At 46.0% G+C, this 18,585-nt stretch overlaps 2 pseudogenes across 2 annotated transcripts in view; one reads left to right on the top strand and one right to left on the bottom strand.

Annotated features, from left to right (window-relative positions):
• Positions 1 to 18,231, top strand: part of LOC110350676 (transmembrane protein 50B pseudogene) — a 36,010-nt pseudogene extending 17,779 nt beyond the window's left edge. The window contains exons 2-5 of the transcript XR_015448851.1: positions 5,625 to 5,694; positions 9,705 to 14,073; positions 16,108 to 16,253; positions 16,418 to 18,231. The product of XR_015448851.1 is annotated as a transmembrane protein 50B pseudogene (transcript). The remainder of the gene's footprint in view (positions 1 to 5,624; positions 5,695 to 9,704; positions 14,074 to 16,107; positions 16,254 to 16,417) is intronic.
• LOC101716161 (regulating synaptic membrane exocytosis protein 1-like) overlaps positions 1 to 18,585 on the bottom strand; it is an 88,066-nt pseudogene that overhangs the window by 28,648 nt on the left and 40,833 nt on the right. Inside the window, exons 12-14 of the transcript XR_015448880.1 lie at positions 11,657 to 13,597; positions 10,124 to 10,221; positions 7,641 to 9,819 (exon numbers count right to left, since the gene is read on the bottom strand). The product of XR_015448880.1 is annotated as a regulating synaptic membrane exocytosis protein 1-like (transcript). The remainder of the gene's footprint in view (positions 1 to 7,640; positions 9,820 to 10,123; positions 10,222 to 11,656; positions 13,598 to 18,585) is intronic.

Below are 18,585 nucleotides of genomic sequence, written 5' to 3'. Positions count from 1 at the left end.
ATCTAGAATATACAAAGAACTTAAAAAGATCAGACCTCCCAAATTTAAAGATCCAATCCAAAAATGGACATCTGAAATGAACAGACATTTCTCAGACAAAGAAGTAGAAATAGCAAATAAATACATGAAAAAATGTTCAACATCACTGGTCATTTGAGAGATGCAAATGAAAACAACGCTGAGATTCCACTTCACTCCAGAAAGAATGGCTGCTATCATGAAATCAACCAATAACAAATGCTGGCGGGGCTGTGGGGAAAGAGGAACCCTGCTCCACTGCTGGTGGAGTGTAGACTGGTGCAAGCACTGTGGAAATCAGTATGGAGATACCTCAAAGAACTAGGACTGGAAGTCCCATTTGACCCCACCATTCCCCTGCTGGGGATCTTCCCCAAAGAATTAAAAGAATCATACCACAGTGATATATGTGCACCCATGTTCATAGCAGCGCAGTTTGTAATAGCTAAAACTTGGAAACAGCCCAAATGCCCATCAACTGGAGACTGGATAAAGAAAATGTGGTTTTGTTTATAAAATAGAGTACTACTCAGCCATAAAAAATGAGAAATTAGAGACATTTATAGCTAAGTGGATGCACATTGAGGCGATACTCTTAAGTGAAATAAATAGGACACACATGTGTAAATACTGAATAGTTTCTCTGGTGTGAGAAACTGAAAGTGTAAATAAGGACTAAATGTATAATAGGTAACGTGAAATAGGAAGAAAAGGGGCAAAGGGGAAGGAAGTGGGAGGGCTAGGGGAAAGGATAGAAGGGAATGGGATTAATATGAGAAAATGGAAAAATAGGAACAAAATCTTTGTAAATAGGGAGGACTGGAGGGGCTGAAGGGAGGGCTGGGCAAGGGTGAAAAATAAGAACCAAGAGAGACTATGTAAAGGTGCAAATTTCCAATGATGAATGTCATATTGTATACCTAAAATGTACCAATTATTAGAATGAATAATCGATAATGTAAAATAGGAAGAAAGGTCCAAAGGGGTAGGGGTAGTGGGAGGGGCAGGGGAAAGGAAAGAAGGGAAAGGAAAAAATGCTGAGAAATGGAAAAAATGGAAATAAAGTCTTTGTAAGTAGGGAAGGGTGGAGGGCATGAAGGGAGGGCTAGGAATGGGGAAAAAATAAGAACCAAGATGCATTATATAAAGGTACAATTCCCAATGAGAAATGTAATTGTGTTGTATACCTACAGTGTACCAATAAAAGAATTTAATACAAAAAAAAAAGAATTGAGGTTGGAAGGGGAAAATATTTTTATAGAAAATCTAGTCAATTTCATTAGACTAATAAAAAAAAGTAAACAAAATTCAAATGGAAAGAAAGCAGACAGTGAACAAGACAGCCTAAAAAAGGAAAGACTAAAAAGGGAGGCAAGAGAGAAAACATGATGGAGCAGCAGTCAGCTGGAAAATACAGCATCTCTGGGACCTGGAATGGAGCTATCTGGAAAACAAAACTTGGTGAAGAGAAAAGCTGAAGTAGATCTCCAGGAATTGGAAGAGAGGTGACAGGCAAAGTAGAAACCACTGAGAAGCTGGAAAAATGGAGCACAATGCAGAGGAAAGGACAAAGCAGTCTGGAAATCTCACTCTAGCTCCTGAAGATGGCGATCTGTCTCCACAGATGCAAGGCAAGCCCCAAGGGTGGACAGCTCCAGGGAGAAGAAACAGACCAAGCCAGCAGTCTGTCCCCAAGAAAAGCCCACAATTATTGTAAACTGCAAAAATAGCATGGCGTTTTACTCCAAAAGTGACTCCTTCTACACAGCACCTTAGAGTTGGAGAATGTTATGGCTTGTATCTAGATGTCCCCTCAAAGCCCCCTGCACTCAGAGGCAGGGTGTTTTGGGGTTAGCTGGAACTAGGGTGTGTGATGCTGAGATTAAGGATGCAATGCTGGGATTAAGGGTTCCCCACCCTGGGTGGTATCACACAAAGGGCAGGTAGCCTCCATGGCTTATTGAATTCTATGATCTCCATAACAGCAACAAAGTCTTTCCACTATGATTCTCCTAAAAACTCAATACAGAAAGAAAGAGAGAGAGAGAGAGAGAGAGAGAGAGAGAGAGAGAGAGAGAGAGAAAGAAAGAGAGGAAGAGTGTGAAGACAATAAAATATTTCCAAAACTCCCACCTACCCCAGAGCTAATCCACAAGCAGGCAGTGTCAGTAGCATGCCTCACCAAGATTCTAAGGAGGTGTGGTTCACAGATGGAAGTAGCTTTGTCCAAAAGGACATCAAATATGGTTCAACATCCATAAATCAATAAATGTAATACACTATATTAACAGAGTCAAGGACAAAAAGCATATGGTCATCTCAATAGATGCAGAAAAGGCATTTGACAAAATCCAACACCCATTCATGATAAAAACGCTACAGAAAATTGGAATAGAAAGTCTTTATCTCAACCTGATTAAGGCTGTCTATGGAAAACCAACAGCCAACATCAGACTAAATGGTCAAAAACTGAAAACTTTCATGCTAAAATCAGGAACAAGACAAGGATGCCCACTATCACCACTCCTGTTCAATATTGTTCTGCAAACATTACCCATAGCAATTAGACAAGAGAAAGAAATAAAAGAAATAAAGATAGGAAAGGAAGAAGTGAAACTGTCATTATTTGCTCATGATATGATACTTTACATAGAAGACCAAAAAAACTCATTCAAAAGCCTTCTAGACCTAATTGACAGATTCAGTAGAGTAGCTGGATACAAGGTCAACACTCAAAAGACAATAGCCTTCTTATATGCAAATAGCAGACCCATTGAGAGAGAAATTCAGGAAATAATTTCTTTTACAATAGCATCTAAAAAAATGAAATATCTAGGAATCAACCTAACAAAGGAAGCAAAAGACCTCTACACTGAAAACTACAGCACTCTGAAGAAGATCATCAAAGAGGATATAAGAAAATGGAAAGATATCCCTTGTTCCTGGTTAGGAAGAATCAATATAGTGAAACTGGCCATAATTCCAAAACTACTATACAGATTTAATGCAATGCCAATTGAAATTCCAACAATATACTTCACAGAACTAGAGAAAACAATCCAAAAATTCATTTGGAAGCAGAAGAAACCTAGAATAGCAAAAGCAATTCTGGGCAACAGAGACATGGCTGAGGGTATCACAATCCCCAACTTGAAACTATACTACAAAGCTACTGTGATAAAAACAGCATGGTACTGGCAAAGAAACAGACCCGAGGATCAGTAGAATAGATTAGAAGATGCAGAAACAACTCCAGACATACTCAGCCACCTCATCTTTGACAAAGGAGCCAACCACCCTCATTGGAGGAAAGATAGCCTGTTCAATAAATGGTGTTGGAAAAACTGGATTTCAACCTGCCAAAGATTAAAACTAGACCCATACCTTTCACTATGCACTGAACTAAGATTGAAGTGGATTAAAGAGCTAAATATCAAGACAGAAACAGTAAACTTGCTGGAAGATAAGTTAGGTAAAACTCTCAATGGCATTAGCATAGGAAAAGAAGGAAAAGACTTTATGAACAAAACTTCAGTAGCATGGGAACTAGCACAAAGAATCAACACCTGGAACTTCATCTTATTAAAAAGCTTCTGCACTGCAAGAGAAACTACCAACAGAGCTAAGAGACAACCTACAATATGGGAAGAAATTTTTAGCAGCTGTACCTCAGACAAAGGTCTACTATCTAGAATATATAAAGAATTGAAAAAAATCAGACCCCCCAAATTCAAAGACCCAATTCAAAAATGAGAGTCTGAAATGAACAGACATTTCTCAAAGAAGTTAAAAACAACAAATAAATATATGAAAAAATGTTCAACATTATTGGTCATTCGAGAGATGCAGTTGAAAACCACACTGAGATTCCACCTCACCCTACAAAGAATGGCTGCTATCAAGAAATCAACAAATAACAAATGCTGGCGGGGGTGTGGAGAGAAAGGAACACTTCTTCATTGTTGGTGGGAGTGCAGACTGGTGCAACCACTGTGGAAATCCGTATGGAGATACCTCAAAGAACTAGGGCTAGAGGTCCCATTTGACCCAACTATTCCCCTACTGGGTATCTTCCCAAAAGAATTAAAAGAATCATACCACAGCAATATATGTGCACCTATGTTTATAGTGGCACAATTTGTAATAGCTAAGGATTGGAAACAGCCCAAGTGCCCATCAACTGGAAACTGGATAAAGAAGATGTATTTTTTTAATAAAATGGAGTACTACTCAGCCATAAAGAACAAGAAACTAGAGTCATTTATAGCTAAATGGATGCACATTGAGGCCATACTTTTAAGTGAAATAAATAGGACACACATGTTTAAATACCAAATAGTTTCTCTAGTGTGAGAAACTGAAAGTGTAAATAAGGATGAAAATGATTAAAACGAATAATTGATAATTTGAAATAGGAAAAGGTCCAAAGGTGTAGGGGTGGCAGGAGGGGAAGGGGAAAGGGAAGAAAGGAAAGGAAAAATTATGAGAAAGAAAAAACAAAACGGAAACAAAATCTATGTAAATAGGGAAGGGTGGTGGGGGTGAAGGGCGCATAGGTAATGGGGAAAAAAATAAGAACTAAGATAACATCATGTTCAGGTACAAACACCTAATGATAAATGTAAACAAATTGTATACCTAAAATGTACCAATTAATATATAAATTTTTTTTTAAAGGGACATCAAATAGCACATTACACAGTTTTTAGTTCACAACAGGTCATTACGGCCAAGTTCCCCCAAAGACTATTCAAAAAGGACATTGATAGGGCTGAGGATTTAGCTCAGTGGCACCACACCTGCCTTGTAAGTGCAAGGTCCTAAATTCAATCTCCAGTACCAAAGGGGTGGGGCATTCTTATTTTAAAAAAGACAAGAAGATATAGATAGATAGATAGACAGATAGACAGACAGACAGACAGGCAAACATTCCAAATATGTCTTTCTGGTGCTACATCTCATGCAGCAATCTGGAAAGATTGAGCTTACTAACTAATAAGCAATCATTTATAAAGCACAAGCAGGAAATTCCATAACTCTTACAGGTGGTCCATCTTCCCAAGCAGATTGCTGTCATTCATTGCAAGAAATCCCAAAGAGACATGTCAAGAGAGGCACCCCTACAACCCCCCAAGACCCTAGCCTTATTCCCATTTCCTGAGGAACGATTCTGTTCCTTCCTCAAGGGATCAATGACAAGCTATAACAATTCTACATGATCACTAGAATTTTCACAGGACTAAGAAGACAACTCTTCCTGAGAACTTCAGAGGACCTGAGGCTCTTCTTTAGAAAGTAAGACTCCAGTGTTGCTCTGGGTGCAGATAAGTAGAGTCACTAATGACCCTAATTCACCACAGCTTAAATGGATGCCTGTACTGAGGCCCTAATTTTTTATTAGATCCATTATCTGGGTAATTATGCTAAGGCTATGGCTCTCAGGCTGCCAACAATTGATCTAACCTGACCTCTTCGCCGTACTTTGTCCACAAGAGGCGTGGAAATCTGATCTGCTCCTCATATTTGGGCATAATAGTAAAGTTATTTTCTTTCTCCCATCAGAGAACTGAATAGTCACTAACTCTTTCCTCATTGTCTTCTGACAGGTTTTTTCCTTCATCCAGCCAATGAGCCACAATACCCCAAGCTGCTCAGAGAGCACATAGTCCCCAGTAGGTAAGGTCTACAGCCCCTTCCAGGTGGAAGAAGCTATAGAAGACAGAGCTCTCCATGCCCTCAGCACCCCGTAAAGAACTTCAAGGACATGTGTCTGTCAGAGGGAAATGAGACAGGAGATTAGAGCACAGCGAATCAGGCTGGGGAAGTAGGGTGGCTGTTAATTACAAAATCCCTAGACGCACCCACAGAAAAGTTCCCAAAGGCCTGCACGGGAACTTCTCCCAAGATCTCCAGCAGGCTTTCCATAGGATAGCCTACATCTGACGTCGGCCTGAGGACTGGGTGATACGAAAAGGACAGACCACACTGAGTTTTTGCCACGGTGTTCTCCTTGCATGTTGGCCACCTTCATGCTGCAAGGTGTTCTTCTTTTCCAGAGGCCAAGTCCTAGAGAGCTGGTGAGGTACTGCGAGCCAGTGACCTCAGCAAGTGGCCTGGGAAGAGTTCACCAGCCCTCCCATCCCATCCCAGCCAGTCAGATCCATCCACACCCAAGGGTGAGACAGGCACGTCCCAGGGGAAGGGGCTTCAGAGCTGGGTTTCAGAAAAAGGCTTAGAGGTCTCAGACTGTGGTCTCTGTCCCTGAAAGAATTAGAGAGGGTCTGGGACAGAAGAGGGAGGGGCCCTAGCAGGCCCAGGTTCTAACAGCACCCAGGACATCGAACACTGTGTTCCTCTCCTGTCCCAGAGACCCTTCCTTCCCCGGGGCAGGCCAGGGACACCTGCTCTCCAGTCACCACTGACAAGTGCTCAGGCACGCAGTTCACTGAGTACCATTTCACTCTGAAGGTTTTGTTTTTTTCAGTAATGGGAAATGAATCCAAGGCCTTCGAATTGAACTACATCCCAAATCCTAGGTTTTTTGTTTGTTTTGTTGTTCTGTTGTTTTTGAGACAAGATCTCTCTTAGCTGCCCAGCTTGGGCTTGAATTTGCAATCCTCCTGCCTCAGCCTCCCAGGGTGCTGGGGTTACAGCCAGACACTACCATGACAGGCTCACTCTGAACATTTTTACTTTATCCCTTTGATGCTTTAGTATATAATACGGTGGGGATGGAAGCTCAATAGCACCAGAAACAATACACAGTGTCACAGAGCCCTATGGACAAGCCCTGCCCGGAGCCGAGCCTGCCCAAGGCACAGCTGAGGTCTAAAAGGCCACTGGGTTGGGGCACTAGCACTGGGGCAGCTCCAGGAATCTGGCAGACTAAGGGGAGGCAGAGAACACATTAGAACTTCTATTATAAAACCTTTAATTCTGTTTCTTTTAAATGTTATTTGTTTGTACAAATGCTCAGGCATTTTTATTAGCTGCACGTTCAAAACATATTGCTGAAAGGAGGGCGCGTTCTACAGTTCGGGAATCCCGAAGGTCTAAAGCCGCAGGTCTGGGAAGGGAAAGCAAGGCCTGAGTAATTCTGGAGCCACAGAAAGGTCTAACCTGGTTTCCTCAGCCTCTGCTGCCCCCTTGCGGCCAGCACGTGGTAGACAGGGCGGGCACTTCCAGAAAGATGGGAGATATAGACAAGAAATCACAGAAACCTGAAGAGCAGCAAAAGAAGTCAGACCCTGAATGCCACACGGTGTGGGATTGCAAGTTTATGAAGTTAAGGAATAGGCCGATGAGCTGTGGTGACCGAAGCCTAGTGTTATAGCTGTTAGTGTTGCATCTCCGGGTCACACATTACCTCCTTGGCAGCTTTCTAGAATTCGTTTTTGTTTTGTTTTGTTTTGTTTTTGAGTCAGGATCTCATTCTATAGCTCAGGCTGGCCTTGAAATCACTGTGAAGCCCAGCCTGGCCTCAAATTAGCAGCAATCTTCCTGCCTCAGCCTCCCAAGTGCTGGAATTATAGGCGTGCACCACCATGCCTGGCTTGGCTTTGTAGAACTCTTTCAGCAGCTTCTGCTCTTCACAGATGTGCCAGGGTCCCCTTGGGTATTACCTGGTCTTGGTTCTCACTGCTGTGCTGCTCTTGGTTCCCTCCTCTGTACTCTGCACAGCTCCCCTCCTGGTGCCTGGGAATGTGAGGGAGACTCCCTATGTAAAAGAGAGGGCCCTGCACATGGGCAGACTCCAGGATTCAGCACACCTTTAGAGGACTGTCACAGTAGTAACAGGGGACAGGGTCAGAGCAGAGCCATTGGCAGTGGCTGCAGAGTGGAGTCCTCTGGGATAGGGCCATCTTTCAAACCTGCTGCAGTCAAGGCTAGCGTCTGCAGAGCGGCTGTAGGGCTCTAGCACAGCCCGTGTCATGGCAAGAGCAAAGGGAACTGGAGGGAAGCAGCTGCTTGATAGACAGCCCCTGCATTTCCACAGAAATGGCCTAGCTGTAGTCACACCCGCTGCTGCTGCTGTCAGAAAGAGTCCAGGAGGGATGATGGCACTGATATGGCTCATTGGTGCTTGAGACTTCAAGGATAACATGGGGGCCACTCCCTCCTGGATCTCTGCCATCTGGTGCCGCTCCTCAAAGGCAGCAGCAGGCCTGGGTTTGGGAATCGATCGTTGTCAGACCTGAGGTGGCCCCACAGGGATGCAGCCTGGAGGGCAGCTGCCAAGGCCACCACAGAGGAGGTGGGAGGACACAGGGGCCACTCCAGGTGGCTAGAAGAGGGCACAATGGCCAGCAGTCAGATCATGTCCCTCTGGCTGTCAGAGGGGAAAGAGAAGGCTCAGGCCTCACTCTCCTTCTTGGATGGAGTCACTGTGGCCACAGCACAGAGCTTGGGGTGGAACTGCCAGGCAGAATCCTGCTTCTCATAGGCTGGGCAGCTTCCTTCCTGCTCTGGGCCACTGGTCCAAGCTGTGAAATACAGGTCATCCAAGTACCAACCTCTTACAGGTCCCACATAGAATGCACAGAAATACTCACTGTCTGCAGTGTTAGCTCACGTTCTGATTCATTTCACAAGAAAACACTCTCCACAGAGGGCAGCGGGACCCAGTCAGCATCTCTGCCCAAACCAGTGTCTTCTCAGATTACTCTACCCACACTGCACCCCAATCCAGCTGCTCCCTGAGAATAGTAAGGGTGAAAATCTCCCCTCCTCTTGGACCACCCTCCCAACACACAACTGCATCCCTGTCTTTGCAAAAGGCCCAAGCCAGACTGGCTCTACTGTTGTCCCCAGTACAAAAGCTATTTCTGCCTCCTATCTTTGTCCACTTGCCTTACTAATAGGTTATAGGATTTAATTCCTATGCACACTAGCTCAGTAAGCACTTATTGACAGCCAGCTGTGTGCATGTGGGACAAAGAAAAGTCACTTGCCATGAGCAACCTCTTGATCCAGTTGGCTGACAAAATACTTGACACCCACAAATTAAGGAAGGAAAGGTTCATTTTGGCTCACGGTTTGCAGAACTTGCAGTCCATAGTTGACTCTCTCCAAGGCAGAACGGCATGGCAGAGAGGCCTGGCAGAGGACAAGAGCTCAAGGCATGACTGACAGGAAACAGAGAAAGGAATCAAGGGAGGAGGAGGGAGGGAGACCCTTCCAGGCCACACCTCCAGGGACCACCTCCTCCAACCGGGCTTCACCTCCCAACATCACATTTGGCTATAAACTCACAGTGGACTCATCCAGTGGTGAGCATCATGACCCATGATCCAATCACCTCCCCAAAGCCCCAGCTATGAGCACATGAGGCTTTGGAGGGATATCTAGATACAAACCATAACAAGGGCCCATGGTGAGTTGGAGAAAATCACACTGCAACATGGACCAGAAATGCAGATTCCCAGATCCCCCAAAGAAGATACATGTAAGGGAGGGCCCAGGTGGAGGAGCTGGAGCAGTGCCTTTGCCCTCGAGGCTCTGCCCCTGGGGAACTGAACTCCCTGAGAACAAAACTGAAAGTGGCTGCTGAGCACCTGCCCTCTGGGAGAGGCCCTCTCCCTCCCCAGCAGGCTCTGACTCTGAGAAGGTGGGGATGGAAGCTCAAAGGCTGAATCCCCGGAAGGGAGGAGAGGAAAATGATGCTGACTGAGGTTTCTGCCTTGCAGTTTCTGGTGGAAAGAGCTGGACACGGTGGTGCACGCCTGTGATCTCAGCACCCAGGAGGCTGAGGCAGGAGGATTGCCACGAGTTTGAGGCCAGCCAGGGCTACATGGAAAAACCCTGTCCAAAAAAAAAAAAAAAAAATTCTGCTGAAAAAGACATGGTCCTGAGAGAAGACACAGTGCTCCCCACTTATGGAAAAATTCTGCTTTTGCTAAGGCCGTTGTGCAGCCACACACACACACAAAACAGGCATGCAGCACGAGGAGAGGACGAGCCACAGACAGAGCTGTAGTGAAAGAGGAAGCTGAGCACTGCCAGGGAGGGAGTGTGGGAGACCATGCATTTCCTCTCCTTCTGACAGTCAGAGACCAAACAGGGACAGGGGACGAACAAAGCCCTTGGCCCTTGCTATGTTACTCACCAGAAGCAAGATCTGTGTTTTCTTCTGAGGCAGTAAGAGACTTATAAACTCCTTTTGCTAAGACACAATGACTTCATCTGCAGACGCCCAATAGATAACTAAAAATGAAACGAAGCCTTACCCTCATGTTTCACCTTTTCTTTTGTCACCTTGGAACTCTGAGTCAGATTCCTTCCTGTTCAGCACACAGAGAGGCTGTTAGTTACCTAGGGAGAGGCTGGCGACTACTGGCAGTCTGAAGTTGGTTAGCCCTAAATTTACCTAACCTATCTCAGCCCCTCTGAGACTGAGGATGCGAAGCTAGGAGATGACAGGGACATCCAGCTACCCAGGAGCGCCCTGAGCCTCCAGTCATTCCCTATGATCCATAGTCCCCTTGACTTCAAGCAGAGCTTCCACAAAACTGAGATTGCGCCGAGCAGAAGCAGGCGCCTCACGGAGACCGTCTGAAACAGAACTTCTCCCGGGGGCCGATTGCAAAACGGAGCTGAGGTCATGATGACCCAGACCTAGCCCGGCTCAGCTGATCAGTAAAAGCGGGCTTTGTCCTTCTGTAACCTGCCGGTCTGATCTTCTCAGTCAGCGTATATCCCCTTCAGCTCCCAGAAGTGAAATCCTAACGCTGGTCTCTTACTTCCCAGCTGTCCCCAATAAATCTCCCTCTATCTCTCAATTATGCTGACATTGCTTTCCTGCAACGAGTCAAGAACCTATCTGGAGCTGCATGGTGGCACACACCTGTAATCCCAGCATTTGGGGGGACCGGGACAGGAGCATCGCAAGTTTGAGGGCAGCCTGGGCAAATGAGTGAATTAGCAATACCCTGACTCAAAGGAAGAAAAAACCAACCACACCACTTGAGATGTATCACAGTGCAAAGGACCTGGGTGCAGTCCTTAGCACTGCAAATCAAACACACAAATGCTTCTGGGCAACGTGAGGTCCCCACCCCCTCTCCGGGGACCGCCCCCCGTGACACTTCCACCACAAATCTCCCCACAGTGCCTCCCATTAGACAAACAAGCGAGAAGCCACCATCGGGGGGCGCCAGTGTGACCCATGCGTGAGGGCCGGTGTCTCGGATAACAAAGCAGAAAAGGAATGGTGGGGAGCGGACAGCCGTAGAAGAAATAGACACTAACCAACACCAAGAAAGGGGGCCGAAGACCAAGTCACTCCGGGGAAGCTAATAGGAGAACCCCATCCTTGCTCCTGTCCACCTCGGACTTCGCCCTGCCCCCGCCCCGGTGAAAACACCAGCGCCAACCCAGTGAGCGTCAGTGAGCTGGTCCGGTGCACACCAGTGAGCGCGGGAGAGCGGCAGCGCGGGCCAGGACCGGAGGAAGGCTGGGCTCTGTCCCCAGAGCAGAGCCCGGGTGTCTGCCGGCCACAAGCCGCAGCCCAGCCTTCCTGCCCCCGCCCCCTAGCCCTGCCCACCTCCGTTCCACCCCTGCCCCTCCCTGGCTGAGCCTCCAGGGAGAGGGGCAGAGCCGCGGGAGCAGGGTAGGAGCCAAGGGACCCACACATGCTTACCTAGGGACCTCGCCCAGGGCAGCCCCCCAAGACCACGGGAGGAACGGCCGCCGGGTCCAAATAGAGGGCTTTGGGTGCTAGTGAGTCAGTAGTTAGTCTAAACCACTTTGTTGAGGCATGATTGGCCGGCTACAGAGACGCCCCGTATTTACTGCACACAACTTGGTCACCTAGGAGATCAGTACACAGCCATGAAACTGTCACCACAGTCTGTGTCGCACATGTCACCGCCTCCAAAACTTTCCTATAATAAAAGTCCTGAGACAGCCTAAGCTTATTATGAAGGCTGGAGGTAGAGGAAAGAGGAAATAGGGAAATTAATCAGTTAAAAGTAAAGCCAACCAGGTGCGGTGGTGCCAAGCTATAATCCCAGCACTTGGGAGGCTGAAGCAGGAGGATCACCACAAGTTCAAGCCCAGCCTGGACTGCATAGTGAGATTGTCTCAAAAAAACAAATAGAAAGAAAGAGAGAGAGAAGGAAGGAAATAAGGAAGGAAGGAAGAAGGAAGGAAGGAGGGAAGGAGGGAAGGAAGGAAGAAGGAAAGAGAGAAAGAAAGAAAAGCTAAGGCCAAAACCAACAAAAGACTATTCCACAGCCTTTCAACACGCACTCCTGAATGTGTGTTGAAACCCTGACTTAAAATCGCTGTAGGTTTAGCCTGAGGCTCCACCCTTCCTGCTTCGGTATGAACTTTGCTATCGCCCCAACTGCTGCAGAGCCATGAGCACTTCTCCTGTCCTGTCCTCTCATCCCGAGACGCCCCACTTCACACTACCCTGCCATCTCCTGATAGCCAGTGCAGCTTCCATGTGAACAATCCTCGCTGCCCTTCCCTAAATTCTCACTGTAACAACGCCCTGGCCCAAAGGCTGTTTTCTAACCGCTGTCCAGCCTTGCTGCTGGTAGTTGCAAAATTTGTCCCAGCACCTGTGCCTTTTCTTGCCAGCACTGAACCCTTTTCTTCAGAGAACCCTGGGCCCCTCAGGAGTTTTAGATGAATGCTTCTCACTCCTTTGGGTGTGTGTGTGTGTGTGTGTGTGTGTGTAGCCTTCACTATGAGATCTACACTGTGGGCCCTTTTTAAGTACACAATGCAGTGTTATTATCTATAGATACTATGCTGTACAGTAGAGGTAAGTATTTTAAAAGAACTTTTCATTTAAAAAATGTGAAAAGGAATAAATACAAGAAGACAGAAATGAAGAACTTTCAAGGTTCACAGCTCTGAGCTCTTGGGACCGCGTCACCCTGAAGGCCAGGGACAGCTGGCCTGGCTCCCCAGCATGAGGCTGCCTGAAATCTAGGACCCTGGGACACTCCCTTCTTTCCCTAGTCTCTGCCTGCAGCAAACTCGTGGACTGGGCTACAATGAGATCCCGGCTTCACCAATAGCAGAAATGTAAACCGGGGCAACAGCACAAACTCACAGGCAGAAGCTTTAATTGGGAAGAAAGAAAATATGGGGATGAACTTCAACTAGAAGGCAGCACTGGAGGGAACACTGAGGCCGGCTTGTGGGCTGCTCTGACAGATCTCGATCTCTGTTCCAGTTCTGCAGCTCCGGAGAGATCCCTATGGCTTCAGGAGCAGACTGCTCTCCTCAGTGTGGCTCCTGCGTAGGTGCAGCAGTGTCAGCCTTGCCAGGCTCTGCCGGAGCCCAGGTGGCACAGGAGATGGGGGTGAAGGCCTCTGAAACCTCCCATGCTGCTGTCTTCAGATGTGAAGGGGATGAAATAGTCTAGGCAGGTTTAGGGCTCACAAACCATAGGGTCTGAGTTTCACACAGACCTGACTGAATGCAGAGCTCAGGCGGGAACTGAACCGAGAGCACAATTGTGATCCCAGCAGTCAGAAGGCTGAGGCAGGACAATCACCGTGAGCTCCGGCCCAGCCTGGGCTAACAGTGAAGAAGAGGCCAGCCTGAAATACATAGTGAGACCCTGTCTCAAAAGAAAAGACAAATATAAAACGAAGGCAGAGATGGCAGCAAGCTTTGACCTGTTTCTAGTTACCCATTAGGCATCTGTAGGGCCAAGGGAACAGTCACTGTGCTTTTTGATGTTTTATTTTGTTCTGATTTTTTACCAAAAGCAGTTTTAAATCCCTGGCTGCCTTTTGAGAAGAAAACAAAAGTCATGTTTTTAATAAGCAATAGGCTAAGGGCTCAGGCATTTGTTTATCCCCTGTCCCTCTGTGGTGATCCTAACAATTTTATTTTCTTGTCTAGTTTGTTCTTTTTTTTTTTTCCATACCAGGGATCAACCTCAGGACCTTGTGCTTTCCAGACAGGTGCGGCACCACTGAGCTACATCCCCAGCCCCATCTAGTTTATTCTTGGAGAGGCCATGGCCAAGGCATCCTGGCTTTAATGATGACCTGGAGGTCCACAGGACTGCTTGGGAGAGGAGGTGGCTAGGTAAGAACATGCTCCGTGCCGTTACTGAGGCTGAGGAGAGCACCACCCTTTGGTCTCTGCCACTCCTGGGTGCTTCCTGTGGCCCTGCTCAGCCCTGCTTCCAGCTCTGCCCAGGCTCCTCCTAGCTGTTCCCACAGCACATTCTCACACCCAGCTCCTGCTCCACCGCCATCCACAGAAATGTGCTCTTGTGGGCAGGAAAGAGCCTGTTTCCCTTTGCACAGCTCTCCCTCCCAGACTTCCCGGCCACTCAGTCCTGCTCGGTACCCCCTGCCCTGCTCACTGCCATCAAGTGTTAGATAAGGAAACCAAGAGGTGCTAGAAACGTCTGCAGCTGGAGTCACCCACAAAACCTGCTGAATGTTTCTCTTGTGTGCCCTTCACCTCTAAAAGACACCTTTACCCCTCACTAAATGCAGGTCGATAGAGGGAGTGGCTCCCAAACTGTGATGGTAGCGTCTTCCCAGAGTGGCCCCCCTGGCCTCAGGCCTCCTCCCATTTGCCTGGCCTTTTGCAAAAGTCCTGTCCTACCTTGGAGCTCCACCCAGTGTATTACCACATGAGCTGTGATCAAAATGTGCAGTGAATATTTCCTTTTTTTTTTTTTTTCCAAAAAGAAATTGCAGGGGATTTAACCCAGTGGTTTTGTCACCTGCTGTGCAGGCTCAAGGACCCGAGTTTGATCCCCGGTACCCCCAAAATAAAAATACTCCCTGGATTCAAACACACTAATTGTGTGAATTTGCTTTGGTGAAGAAATTTGGCTGTGCCCATGCTCATCCTGGCCCGAGGAGTCAGAGAAGGTCTGATGGTTTCCCCATTGCCCACTTCATTCACTCAAGGTGAGAGGCAGGATTTCTGGCATTTCTGGGGTCAGAAGTCTGCCTTGGAGTTGTGCCAATTCACTGCCAAGCAGCGAGCTCCTGGGCTTCCAGTGGGAGTGTACCCATGAACCTTCTATCAGCCACATACCTGTCTTGACAAAACAATGTTGCAGGTTTCCGCATCGCCATCACTTCACCCAAGTGACAGTAGCAGCCAAGGATACAAGCGAGAGGTGGCCCAGAAGGGAGGAGAAATTCGGGGGTCTGGGTTTACATATCCGAAAGGACATCACCCAGAGTAACAGATTCCACCCATACAAAACCCACAGCTGAAGAGGCGGCAGCTCCACTGGGTGTGGGAAGGAGCTACCCCCATGCACAGCACACACTCGCGTCCAGTTTGTAACTGGCAGCAAATGTGACTCTGTTTGACCCAAGACTGAGGAACTGGGCTCCTGAAACCGGGAATCATCTTCACCTCGACGGTGAAGCTTCCAGCCTGCACCTGCTCCTCAGCCTGTGTGTCCTCCCAAGCCTAAGCATCCTGCAGTGGGACGCTCACTGTGCCCCGCAACAATTCCCCTCTATGGTGCCGCTGCAGGTGTGGCGGAGACCCAGATAACAGGTGGTGACTGTGGAGCCTGGAGAAGGGACTCTGCACACAGGCTCCATTGTGCTGCCTCAGTGCTGCTCCAGATGCCCAGCAAGCCCAGCGGGACACCTGGCAAGCTCTCCAAGCTACAAATCCAACCCTTAACAATCCAAAGCTAGAGTGAAATATACCCAGGCTGCTGAAGGCTTGCAAGACCCTTTGCCTGGTACAGGTTCTCTACAGGAGGAACCAACAGATCCCTAAATGCTGAAACAGAAATGAACCTAAAACACATGCCAAGTGGGTCAGGGCTTTAGCTTGGTAGCAACGCACCTGCCTCACAAGTGCAAGGTCCTGAGTTCGATCCCTGGTACTGGGAAAAAAAAAAACATGCCAAGTGAAATAACATTTTGTTTACCAATTCATTAACTGATATGTATTTGGATTGTCTCTACAGCTATTGTGACTGATACTGCTGTGAATGTTCTTATACAAGTATTTATGTAGAGATATGCTTTAATATTTCTTGGATAGATACCTAGAAATGAAATTGCTGAGTCATATGGTAAATCTATGTTGAGCGTTTTAAAGATTTGACAAATTGGTTTCCATTTCCAGGACTAGATGGAGTAGATGCAGTTCTGATTCCTCCTGCTAAATACAGCAACAACCCTGGGTGTTACACTTGAAACAAACATAAAAGACTGAAAGATGGAGAAAAGAAGGCAGACTAAGAATCTCAAGACGTGAAGAACAATATGGTGGTGAGTTTTGGTTTTGCCTCACATATATGAAACTGGGTACTAGAAGAGCCAACAACCAGGAAAATCCAACAGCACAGACAATTTTTTTAATCTCTAGTTAAAGGATCAAAAAAGGGACATCCTGAGAAGATAGAAAACTTTAATACAATCACTGTCTATTACAGGCAAACACCACAAAAAAAATCCCCTCACTTCCGGACAGGAGTGGGAGATCTGCACGTGACAGCTCAAATGATCCCTCACAGCCGAGGTCCCCTCTGCACTGCTGCCATGGCCTCAGGGAAGACCAAGCCGGAAGCCAGGACTTCATCCCTGCCTGGTGGCACCAAGCCCCTCCATCACAGGCTACTAGAGACTAAGAGAGGAGCAACAGCGCTTTATGTCCTTAGAGGCAATGCAAGTCATCAGAGGCCCAGTGGGGAACCTGGACATCCCTCAGTGGGCAGCAGCATCCTCTTTTGTCCAGTGAAGCAATGTCAGAGAATGGTTACTAACATGGATACTACCATATCCAAAATGTCCAGGATACAAGTGAAAATCGCTTGTCATAACAAGAATTACGGAAATCTCAAACTGAATAAGATAAGACAATTAAAAAACCAATACCCTAGATGACCTAGATGATGGAATTATCTGACACATATTTAAGGAGACAAGTATTTTAAGGCAAGTATTAAAAATACTTCAACAAGCAATGAAAAGCTCTCTTGAAACAAAAAAATTAAATTTTAGCAAAGAAAGAAGATATGAAGAATAACTAAATGGAAGCTGGGTGTGGTGGCACACATCTGTAATCCCAATGCCCTGAAGGCTAAGGCAGGAGGACTGCAGGAAGTTTGAGGCCAGCCTTGACTACATAGTGAGTTCAAGGACAGCCTGAACTACATAGTGAGAAAACAAAAGAAACCATTGTCTAACACAAGATCGTGATTATTTACTCTTGGATTTTCTTCTAATAGTTTTATAATTTTAGCTGTTACATTTAGGTCCATGACAAATTTTGAGTTGATTTCTGTGTATGGTGTGAGGTAAGGGTCCAAATGTCTTCTTTAGCAGGTGGAGAGCCAATTGGCCCAGTGCCACTTGTTAGAAAGACTCCTCTGCCTTGAGTTGCTTAGACACCTCTTTGAACATTAATTGACAATAGCAGGCTATGAGCATGGCTAAGAGGTAGAGTGGTTACCTTGAATACCAGCTCCATGGAATAGGAAAAAGAAAAGAGTACATGAAAATTAATTCTTTGGTGTTGACCTTTGTGCCTAACTCATAACTTATGGTTAACTTATGTCAGCTCTATGCTGTCTGACTCCTGTAGCTTTGTAGCAACTTTGAAATCTGGAAGTGTAAGTCCTTCATTGTTCTTCAGGACTGTGCTGGGTATTCTAGGTCCTTAGCATTTACAGATGAATTTTAGGGTCACTTGACAATTTCTGAATAAAAATAAAGGCAGCTGGGATCTTGATAAGAAATTCACTGAATCTCTACATAATTTGGCAAGCATTGCCATCTTGACAAAATTTTTTTTTTGACATTTCTGACTTAAGAAAATAGTATGCAAAAAAAAGAAAGAAAATAGTATGCCTATTTGTTTAAATATTTTAAATTTTCAGCAATGATTTATAGTTATGAGTAAATAAAACTTGCCATCTTTTATTAAATTTATTACAAAGAAATGTATTCTTTTTTGGCATTAACTTTTTTTACTTAGGGAAAATTATCCAACAAACCAGCATCAGGCTAAAACTTATACAACATTGCCTAAGTGCCCATGCATTTAACCTTAATCCTCTAAGTAGGTTTTGCTGCTACTTCACTTAACTGATTGAGAAACTGGCCATGCAGAGGTTAAAAACTTTGCTCAAGCTCTCTTAAGAAATAGTGGAAGAAGGGCTGGGGATTTAGCTCAGTGGTTCTGCTGCCTGCCTCAAAAGCACAAGGACTGGAGTTCGATATCCAGTACCAAAAAAAAAGAAAGAAATAGTGGAAGAATTAAGAGCTTAGATTTAAGCAGAGGCAATTTTCTTAATCCCTATGGTATGAATATGATTCAGTTGGGAAAAGTAGACCAATCAGCTTCTTGGCTGGAATGTTTATTATTTCTTTTCTTTTTTTTTTTTTTTTTGTACCAGGGATCGAACTCCGGACCTTCTGCTTGCGAGGCAGGCAGTGGAACCACTGAGCTAAATCCCTGTCCCTGTTTATTATTTCATAAGTAAGCATCCTGTGTACTTTGAGATAGTTAAAATGGTTGTTTCTGGATTACTGTGATAAACATTTGTCAAAACTATCAATCATCTCAATGGGCATATAGACTTCTTTCCTTTCACCGAAG

The sequence above is a fragment of the Heterocephalus glaber genome, unplaced genomic scaffold, assembly GCF_053883595.1.
Source record: "Heterocephalus glaber isolate CG9 unplaced genomic scaffold, H.glaber_assembly_v1.0 deba00000594, whole genome shotgun sequence".
Lineage (NCBI taxonomy): Eukaryota > Metazoa > Chordata > Mammalia > Rodentia > Bathyergidae > Heterocephalus > Heterocephalus glaber.
Note: the sequence above shows the minus strand (reverse complement) of the source record. Positions and strands in the feature narration are given on the sequence as shown.